Source organism: Muntiacus reevesi, chromosome 7, assembly GCF_963930625.1.
Source record: "Muntiacus reevesi chromosome 7, mMunRee1.1, whole genome shotgun sequence".
Lineage (NCBI taxonomy): Eukaryota > Metazoa > Chordata > Mammalia > Artiodactyla > Cervidae > Muntiacus > Muntiacus reevesi.
The window spans coordinates 61,401,652-61,411,271 of NC_089255.1; the positions used below are offsets into that span (position 1 = coordinate 61,401,652).

The window sequence follows — 9,620 nt, forward strand, 5'->3', positions numbered from 1 at the left end:
AGCCACTGTTTCCACTGTTTCCCCATCTATTTGCCATGAAGTAATGGGACTGGATGCCATGATCTTAGTTTTCTGAATGTTGAGCGAAATCTAACTTTTTCACTCTTGTCTTTCACTTTCATCAAGAGGCTCTTTAGTTCTTCGCTGTCTGCCATAAGGGTGGTGTCATCTGCATATCTGAGGTTATTGATATTTTCTTCTGGCAATGTTGATTCCAGCTTGTGCTTCCTCCAGCCCAGCATTTCTCATGATGTACTCTGCATATATGTTAAATAAGCAGGGTGACATACTCCTTGACATACTTGACATACAAATAAGCCTTGACATACTCCTTTTCCTATTTGGAACTGGTCGGTTGTTCTGTGTCCGGTTCTAACTGTTGCTTCCTGACATGCATACAGGTTTCTCAAGAGGCAGGTTAGGTGGTCTGGTATTCCCATCTCTTTAAAACTTTTCCACAGTTTATTGTGATCCACACAGTCAAAGACTTTGTCATAGTCAATAAAGCAGAAATAGATGTTTTTCTGGAACTCTCTTGCTTTTTCAATGATCCAGTGGATGTTGGCAATTTGATCTCTTGTTCCTCTGCCTTTTCTAAAACCAGCTTGAACATCTGGAAGTTCACAGTAAACGTATTGCTGAAGCCTGACTTGGAGAATTTTGAGCATTACTTTACTAGCGTGTGAGATGAGTGCAATTGTGCGGTAGTTTGAGCATTCTTTGGCACTGCATTTCTTTGTGGTTGGAATGAAAACTGACCTTTTCCAGTCCTGTGGCCACTGCTGAGTTTTCCAAATTTGCTGGCATATTGAGTGCAGCACTTTCACAGCATCATCTTCCAGTATTTGAAATAGCTCAATTGGAATTCCATTTTGGTAAAACATGAAAAAGGAAAATTAACCTGATATTAACACTATTAACAAATATAATTCTAGCTATATTACTTGTATTTATTGCCTTCTAACTCTCTCAACTAAATGTTTATTCAGAAAAAAACACACCTTTATGAGTGCAGATTTGACCCTATAAGATCAGCTCATCTTCCTTTCTCTATAAAATAATTTTTAGTATCCATTGCATTTCTTCTTTTTGATTTAGAAATTGCACTCCTCTTATCACTCCCTTGACCATCACAAACAAATAATTTAAACACTATACTCATTATAGCCCTATTTCTAATTTTATTATCACAGTAAGCCTAGCCTACAAATGAACTCAAAAAGGACTAAAATGAGCCAAATATAGTATTTAGTTCAAAATAAATGATTTTAACTCATTAGATTATGATTAAATGCATAATTACCAAGTGGCTTCAGTATATATAAATATTATCATAGCATTTACATTTTTCCTTATAGGACTATTAATATATTGATCTTATTTAATATCATCTTTATGATGCTTAGAAGGCATGATATTATCACTATCCATTATAACAACCATAATAATCTTAAATTCACGCTTTAACTAGCATAAGGCCAATTGTATTATTAGTATTTGCAGCCTGCAAAGCAGCAGTGGGTTGTCTCTACGAGTAATAATATCAAATACATATGACACTGACTATATATAAAACCTCAATATAATGCTAAAAATTATTATTCCCACAGTTATACTAATACCCCTAACTTGATTCTCAAAAAATAGTATATCTTATATCAATACTACAACTCACAGCTTACTAATTAGCCTTACAAACCTACTCCTTAACCAATTCAACACTAATCATCTTAATATTTCATTATTTTTTCTCTGACTTCTTATCAACACTACTACTAATTTTAACAACATGATTGTTACCTCTTAAATTAATAGCTATCCAATATCATGTATTAAAAAGATCATTAACCTGAAAAAATTGTATATTACTCTACTAATCATACTACAATTATTTCTAATCATAACATTTACTGCTATAGAATTAGTTCTCTTCTACATTTTATTTAAAGCAACACAAGTCCATCACTTATATTATTACCCAATGAGGTAATAAAACAGAATGCCTTATTGCATTATTTCTTACTTTATACTCTTGTACCCCTCACCCTTTTAGTAAAACTAGTCTATATCCAGCATATCGTAGAATTGCTAAATTTCCTGATACTTCAATACTGAATCCAAATAATATCCAACTCCTGACCCAATGTTTTTGTTTGATTAGCATGCATAAGAGTGTAAAATACCTTTTTAGTAAAAATACCACTATACGTTCTTCCTCTTCGATTACCTAAAGCACTTGTAAGAAGCTCCTACTGCAGGTTCCATAGTACTTTTAGCCATTATTACTGAAACTTGGAGGCTACGGCATATTATGAATTATAATAATACTAAATCCACTAACAGACTTTATAGGATATCCTTTTATTATATTATCCTTATGAGGCATAATCATAACTAGTTCAAACAGACCTGAAATCACTCATCATATATTCTTCTGTCAGCCATATGGCACTTGTTATTGTAGCTATCCTTTTCCAAACACCTTGAATCTACTGCTCTAATAATTGCTCATGGCCTTACATCATCTATATTATTCTGTCTGGCAAATTCGAATTACAAATGAATTCATAGTTGAACAATAATTCTAGCCTGAGACCTACAAACATTTCTCCATTAATAGCAACCTGACGATTACTAGCAAGCCTGACAAACTTAGCCCTGCCCCCAACAATTAATTTAATCAGAGGATTATTTGTAGTAATGTCGTCCATCTCATAATCAAACATCATAATTATTCTAAAAGGAATTAATATAGTAATTGATGCCTTATACTCCCTATACTTACTAACTATAACTCAGAGAGGTAAATAAGACACACCATATCAATATTTCACCATCCTTTACCCAAGAAAACACCCTCATATCATTCCACATCTTATCCCTCCTACTCCTATCATTAAACCTCAAAATTATTTTAGGCCCTTTATACTGTAAATATAGTTTTTTAAAAAACACACTAGATTCTGAATCTAGTAACAGAAGATTATACCATTCTTATTTACTGAGAAAGTATCAAGAACTGCTAACTAATGCTCCCATGTCTAATAACCTGGTTTTTTCCAACTTTTAAAGGATAATAGTTATCCATTGGTCTTAGGAACCAAAAAACCGTTACAACTCCAAATAAAAGTAATAAACTCATTCTCCTCTTTCACACTGGCCATGCCACCTAGGAAGTCCCTATTTGTATTAATTATACCAATTATAATAACAAGCACCAATATCTATAAAACTAACATATATCCATCACATGTAAAAACTACTATTTCATAATGCTTTCATTAAGAGTCTAATTTCAATAATAATACTTATTCACGTGTTGCTTAGTTGCTAAGTCACGTTTGACTCATTTGCCACCCCCATGTAGCCCACCAGGCTCTTCTGTCCGTGGAATTTCCTAGGCAAGAATATTGGAGTGGCTTGCCATTTCCTTCTCCAGGGGATTTTCTCGACCCAGGGATAGGACTCTGTCTCTTGTATTGGCAGGCAGATGCTTTACTGTTGAGCCACCAGGGAAGCCCAATATTGATTTTATACAGGCCACAAGATAATTATCTCAAACTGACACTGAATTACCGTTCAAACTCATAAATTATCATTCAGCTTCAAAATAGATTATTTCATAATAATATTTGTAACTATTTGTCACATGATCATAGAATTTTCAATATGATGCATGCATTCAGACCCTAATATCAACCAATTTTTAAATATCTTTTCCTTTTCCTATTGCAATATTAACTCTTGTTACTGCTAACTCTTCCAACTCTTCATGCGAAGAGAAAGTGTTCATTGCTCAGTTGTGTCTGACTCTTTGCGACCCCCCGGACTGTGTAGCCAACCAGGCCCCACTGTCCATGGGATTCTCCAGGCAAGAATACCGGATTGGGTATTCCCTTCTCCAGGGGATCTTTCTGACCCAGGGATCAAGCCCAGGTCTCCCACATCAGATGAGGAGTAGGAATTACATCTTTCCTTCTTATCAGATGATTATATGGATGAGCTGCTGCCCTACAGGTAATCTTATATAACCATATTGGAGACATTGAATTTATTACAGCAATAGTATGATTCCTATTCAGCTTAAATGCATGGGGTTTACAACAAATTTTTATACTCAATTTAAATAATTCAAGTTTACCTCTAGTAGGACTCATACTAGCCACAACTGGAAAATTTGCCCAGTTTGGCCTTCACCCATGACTGCCTTCAGCAATAGAAGGCCCTGTTTCTATCTCAGCCCTGATCCACTCAAGCACATAGTGGGAGCAGGTATCATTCTACTTGTTTGCTTTAATCCTTTGACAGAAAATAACCACCTTATTCAAAAAGTTATGTTCAGGAGCCATCACCACACTGTTATAACAATATGTGCTCTTACCCAAAATGATTAAAAAAAAAAAATCATTGCCTTTTCTACCTCTAGTCAACTAGGCCTCATGATAGTAACAACTGGCGTTAACCAACCTTACCTAGCATTCTTTCTTATTTGTACTCATGGCTTCTTTAAAGCTATCTCATTCGTATGCTCTGTATCTGTTACCCACAGTCGGAATAATGAGCAAGACTTCCAAAAAATGGGTCTATTTAAACAATACTCTTTACCACAACAGCCCTCATCATTGGCAGTCTAGCACTTACAGGGATACCTTTCCTCACTGGACTTTATTTTAAAGACCTAATCATCAAAACTGCCAACACGTCTTATACCAATGCCTGAGCCCTTTAAATAACTCTAATCACCACCTCCCTCACGACCCTCTACAGTACCTCCATTATCTTCTTTACACTGCTAGGACAACTGCAATTCTCTGCTTTAGCTATAATTAGTGAAAACAATTCCTTTCTTATTAATTCTGTTAAATGCCTGTTAAAATTTGAAGCATTTTCACTGGTTTTATTTCCAAGAATACTCCTCCAACAACAATTCCATAACTAACTATACCTTACTACCTAAAGTTAACTGTCCTTCTTGTAATCATTCTGGGCTTTACTCTAGCACTTGAAATCAATAGCATTACATAAAACCTAAAATTCAGTTATCCACCAAGTATATTCAAATTCTCCAATCTCTTGGGATATTTTCCCATTATTATTCACTGTCTAGCACCTTACATAAATCAACAAGCCAAAAATCACCATCCTCCTTAATCTGATTAGAAAACATTTTACCAAAAACCACTTTCCATATTCAATTAAAAATCTATATGTTACTATCAGATCAGAAAAGCTTAATTAAATTAAATTTCTTTTAATTTTTCATCACCCTGCTTCTTAGCATGATTCTATTTCATTTCCATGAGTAATCTCCATAATAACAATAACACCAATTAACAAAGACCAGCCAATGACAATCACAAATCAAGTACCATAATCATATAGCACCACAGTCCCTTTAGCCTCTTCACTAAAACATACAGAATCCCCCATATCCTAAATTACTCAATCCCCTAAACCATTAAATGTAAACACAATCTTCACCTTCTCATCCTTTAAAGCACTAAAAACTAGCAAAAATTCCATAATTAAACCAGTACAATCTTATTAGAAACCCAAACACCAGGGTAATGCTCAGTAGCCATAGACATTGTATAACCAAACAGCACTAACATCCCCCATAAATAAATTAAAAATACTATTAAACCTAAAAATGACCCACCAAAATTTAATGCAATACCACAACCAACACCACCACTTACAATTAACCCAAGCCCACCATAAATAGTTGAAGGTTTTGAAAAAATCCCACAAAACCAATCACAAAAATAATGCTTAAAATAATGTGTTATCATTATTCTTACATGGACTCTATGACTCACAACATGAAAAACCATTGTTGTTATTCAACTACAACACTAATGACCTACATTCCGAAACCCCTAATAAAAATTATTGACAACATATTTATTGATCTCTCAGCTCCATCAAACATCTCATCATGATGGAATTTTGGTTTTCTGCTAGGTATTTGTTTAATTCTTCAAACCTTAACAGACTTGTTCCTAGCGATACATTGTACACCAGATATGATAACCACCTTCTTATCAGTCACACATATCTACTGAGATATAAATTATGGGTGAATTATCCAATACATAATGCAAATGAGGCTTCCATATTCTTTATCTGCCTATTCATCCATGTAGGATGTGGCTTATACTGTGGGTCATATAATTCCTTAGAAACATGAAACATTGGAGTTATTCTATTATATAGACATAGCCACAGCACTTACAGGTTATGTACTGCCTTGAGGACAAATATCATTCTGAGGAGCAAGCAACAATAATGACTTATCTCCTTTCAGCAATCCCATATGTTTGTACAGACCTTGTTGAGTGAATCTGAGTGGATTTTCAGTAGATAAACCAACTCTCACATGATTCTTAGCCTTTCACGTTATCCTTCCATTTACTGTTGCAATACTAGCTGTGGCTCCACCTATTGTTTTTCCATGAAACAGGATCTAGTAATCCAACAGGAATTTCATCTGACATAGAGAAGATCCCATTTTATCCATATTATACAATTAAATATATTTAGGTGCCTTATTACTAGTTTCAATATTAGTAATGTTTAGTCCTGTTTTCACCTGACTTGTTAGGAGACCCTGAAAAATCCCTTCAATATACCACCCCTTATTACCCCAGAATGATATTTCCTATTTGCATATGCAATCCTCTGATCAATTCCTAGTCAACTAGGAGGGGCTTTATCCCTAATCTTTTCTATCTGGATCTTAGTACTAAATACCATTACTCCATACATCTAGACAAGGAAGCATGACATTCCAAAACCTTTGCCAGTGTCTATTCTGAGTTCTAGTAGCAGACCTATCAACACTAACATGAATTGGAAGGCAACCATTAGAACACCCCTTCATTATCATCAGACAATAAGCATCAACCCTATATTTTTTCCTAATACTATTTTCTATTACTAATACCAGTAACTAGGACCATCAGAAATAGTATCCTCAAATGAAGAGACTTTGTGGCATATGTATTACCCTGGTCTTGTAAATCAAAAAAGGAGAATAATAAATCTCCCTAAGACCCAAGGAAGAAGCTATAGCTCCACCGTCAGTACTCAAAGCTGAAATCCTACTTAAACTATTTCCTGGAATTTTGTTATAGTACATTTACAAGATTTTTAAGTACTGTATCAGTTATTAAGGTAGCCCAATTTCACCTACCCCCTGAGTACTTACAAATCTGTTTCTCCACATTACAACCACATATATATTATACCATGCATAATACATCACATGCATAATTGTACATTAAATTATTTACCCCATGCATATAAGTGTGTACATAATATTACTGATATTACATAGTACATATAATTTTTAACTCTACGTAGTACATTTTATTAAATAAGTCCTTGTCAACATGCATATCACATTCAATAGATCACAAGATTAATCACCAGACCATGTGAAACCATCAACCCACTAGGCTGGTGCACCTCTTGCTCTAGGCCCATGATCTATGGGGGTTTCTATTAGTGAAACTTTATCAGAGATCAGATTCTTACTTCTGGGCCATCTCACCTAAAATTGCCCATTCCTTCCTCTTAAATAAAGACATCTCAGTGGACTAATGACTAATCAGCCCATACTCACAAGTAACTGTGGTGTCGTGCATTTGGTATTTTTTAATTATGTGGGATGCTTGGACTCAGCTATGGGTGTCTAAGGCCCTTACACAGTCAGATAAATTGTAGCTGGACTTCAGTGAAGATTAATTACCAGGATAATGAGAAGCAGGGTGATTTTCAGTCAATGGTAACAGGACATAGGGAATTATATATGTATGTATATACTAAATATACTTCACCTATCCTCCCCTCCTAAAATTCACAGTATACTTAAATATATTGATCTGTTTATGTCACACAAGGAAATACATTTCTTTAGGATGTACCAAATAGTGGAATTGCTAGGAAGATCTTCAGATTTAATTTATAATACTTAACAGTTTTTCAAAATCATATATTTATGCTCTTATAAACTGTCTGAAAGTTCCCAGTTGTCTATATTCTTGCTAACATATGATATTTTTATTTTAGCCATTTTCTTGTGTGTTAAATGATATCCTACTGTCTCCATTTGTATTTGATTAATCAGATATAAGCAAACTATGGCCACTTTTGTGAAATGCATATTCAGATGTTTTGCCCATTTTTCTATTGAGTTGTCTGTAGTTTTGTTTTTTATTTTTAGGATTTCTTTATATATTTTTATTATCTTTGTTACTAAGTAATGTGTGTTGTCTTCTTTTATTCCATGTATTTCCTATGAGCTATTTTATTGATGGAAATTTTTAATTTCTACTTCTAGTTTTATTATTTTGTATTTTAATATAGTCCAATATTTAAATTTTTCTCAATAATTAGTTTTTATATCAACATTTTAAAAGTGATTCTATAGCATAAGATTATGTAACTATTGTTTCATTTTATCTTCTGTAAATATTATTGGTTTTATTTTATCTTTCTTTTTAAAATTCACCTAGAATGGATTTTTGCTTTATTTTTTCTCAAGTGAACATTTTATTTTCTAGCAATATTTTTAATAAGACATCATTTTTTTCCATAATTCTACAGTGTCATAGAATGGTGATGTTTCTGTGTTCTCTGTTGTATTCTATTCATTTATTTGAACATTCAAAAATAAATAGCTTACATATTTAATTACTATAGTTTTATAAATCTTGACATCCAGTAGCAAAAGTTCTTATACCATATTTTCTTATTCAAGATTGTCCTTATTATTCTTGACCCCTTGCACTCCCTCATAAATTTTAGAGACACTGTCCATTTCCACAAAATTGAGATTATATTTAATCTGTATATTAGTTGCAGAGAATGGCATCTTTATAACATCTTTATAATTTGATTTTTAAATCCATGTTTTATATAGTTTTCTTAAAGAAATTTTGCCCACCTGCTAGTATAGCTTATATATGAATATAATATCAGAAAAAACCACATAAATTATTAGTGAACAGTTCAATATATTTTCACAAAATATTCTTGTAACCAGCACCAGGTCAAGAAGTAGAATATTATTAACAGCCCAGAAGCTGCTCTACTCTCCTCTTCCAATCTACTTTTGAACTTTAAATAATGTTAGTCATTCAGCAAGTATTCTTTTACAGTTAATTTATTTTGATCAACATTGTATTTTTGAAATTTGTAAAAATTTCAAAGAGTGAATATTTTATTCACTCTTTCTTATCACTGTACACATTGCATTTTGTGAACACATGAATTATTTTATCCATCCTACTATTGATGGATAAAATAATTTTATATCTTGACTTTCCCTCACTGCCACTTTGGAGCAGTCTCTCAGAGCTATCTGAGATGCTGTCTTCCTGGCTGCAGTCCTCATTTTGCACCAAATAAAACTTAACTCACAACTCTCAAGTTGTACATCTTTTTTTAGTCAACAGTTATGGCGACCGACGAAATGACCCAGAGTGGACTTCCTTGCTTTGACTGGACTCCATGAGGAACTGGAGCTTTGGTACCAGCAGCGATCACTTGTGCCCATCTGCCTCCTTGGGGAGTGCAGACGAATTTGGGTTTAATATAAGTTAAATATTATATGG

At 33.6% G+C, this 9,620-nt stretch overlaps 1 pseudogene; it reads left to right on the forward strand.

Moving 5' to 3' along the window:
* Nucleotides 1–5,858: 5,858 nt before the first annotated feature.
* Nucleotides 5,859–6,984, forward strand: LOC136172123 (cytochrome b-like; annotated as a pseudogene).
* The last annotated feature ends 2,636 nt before the right edge of the window (nt 6,985–9,620 follow it).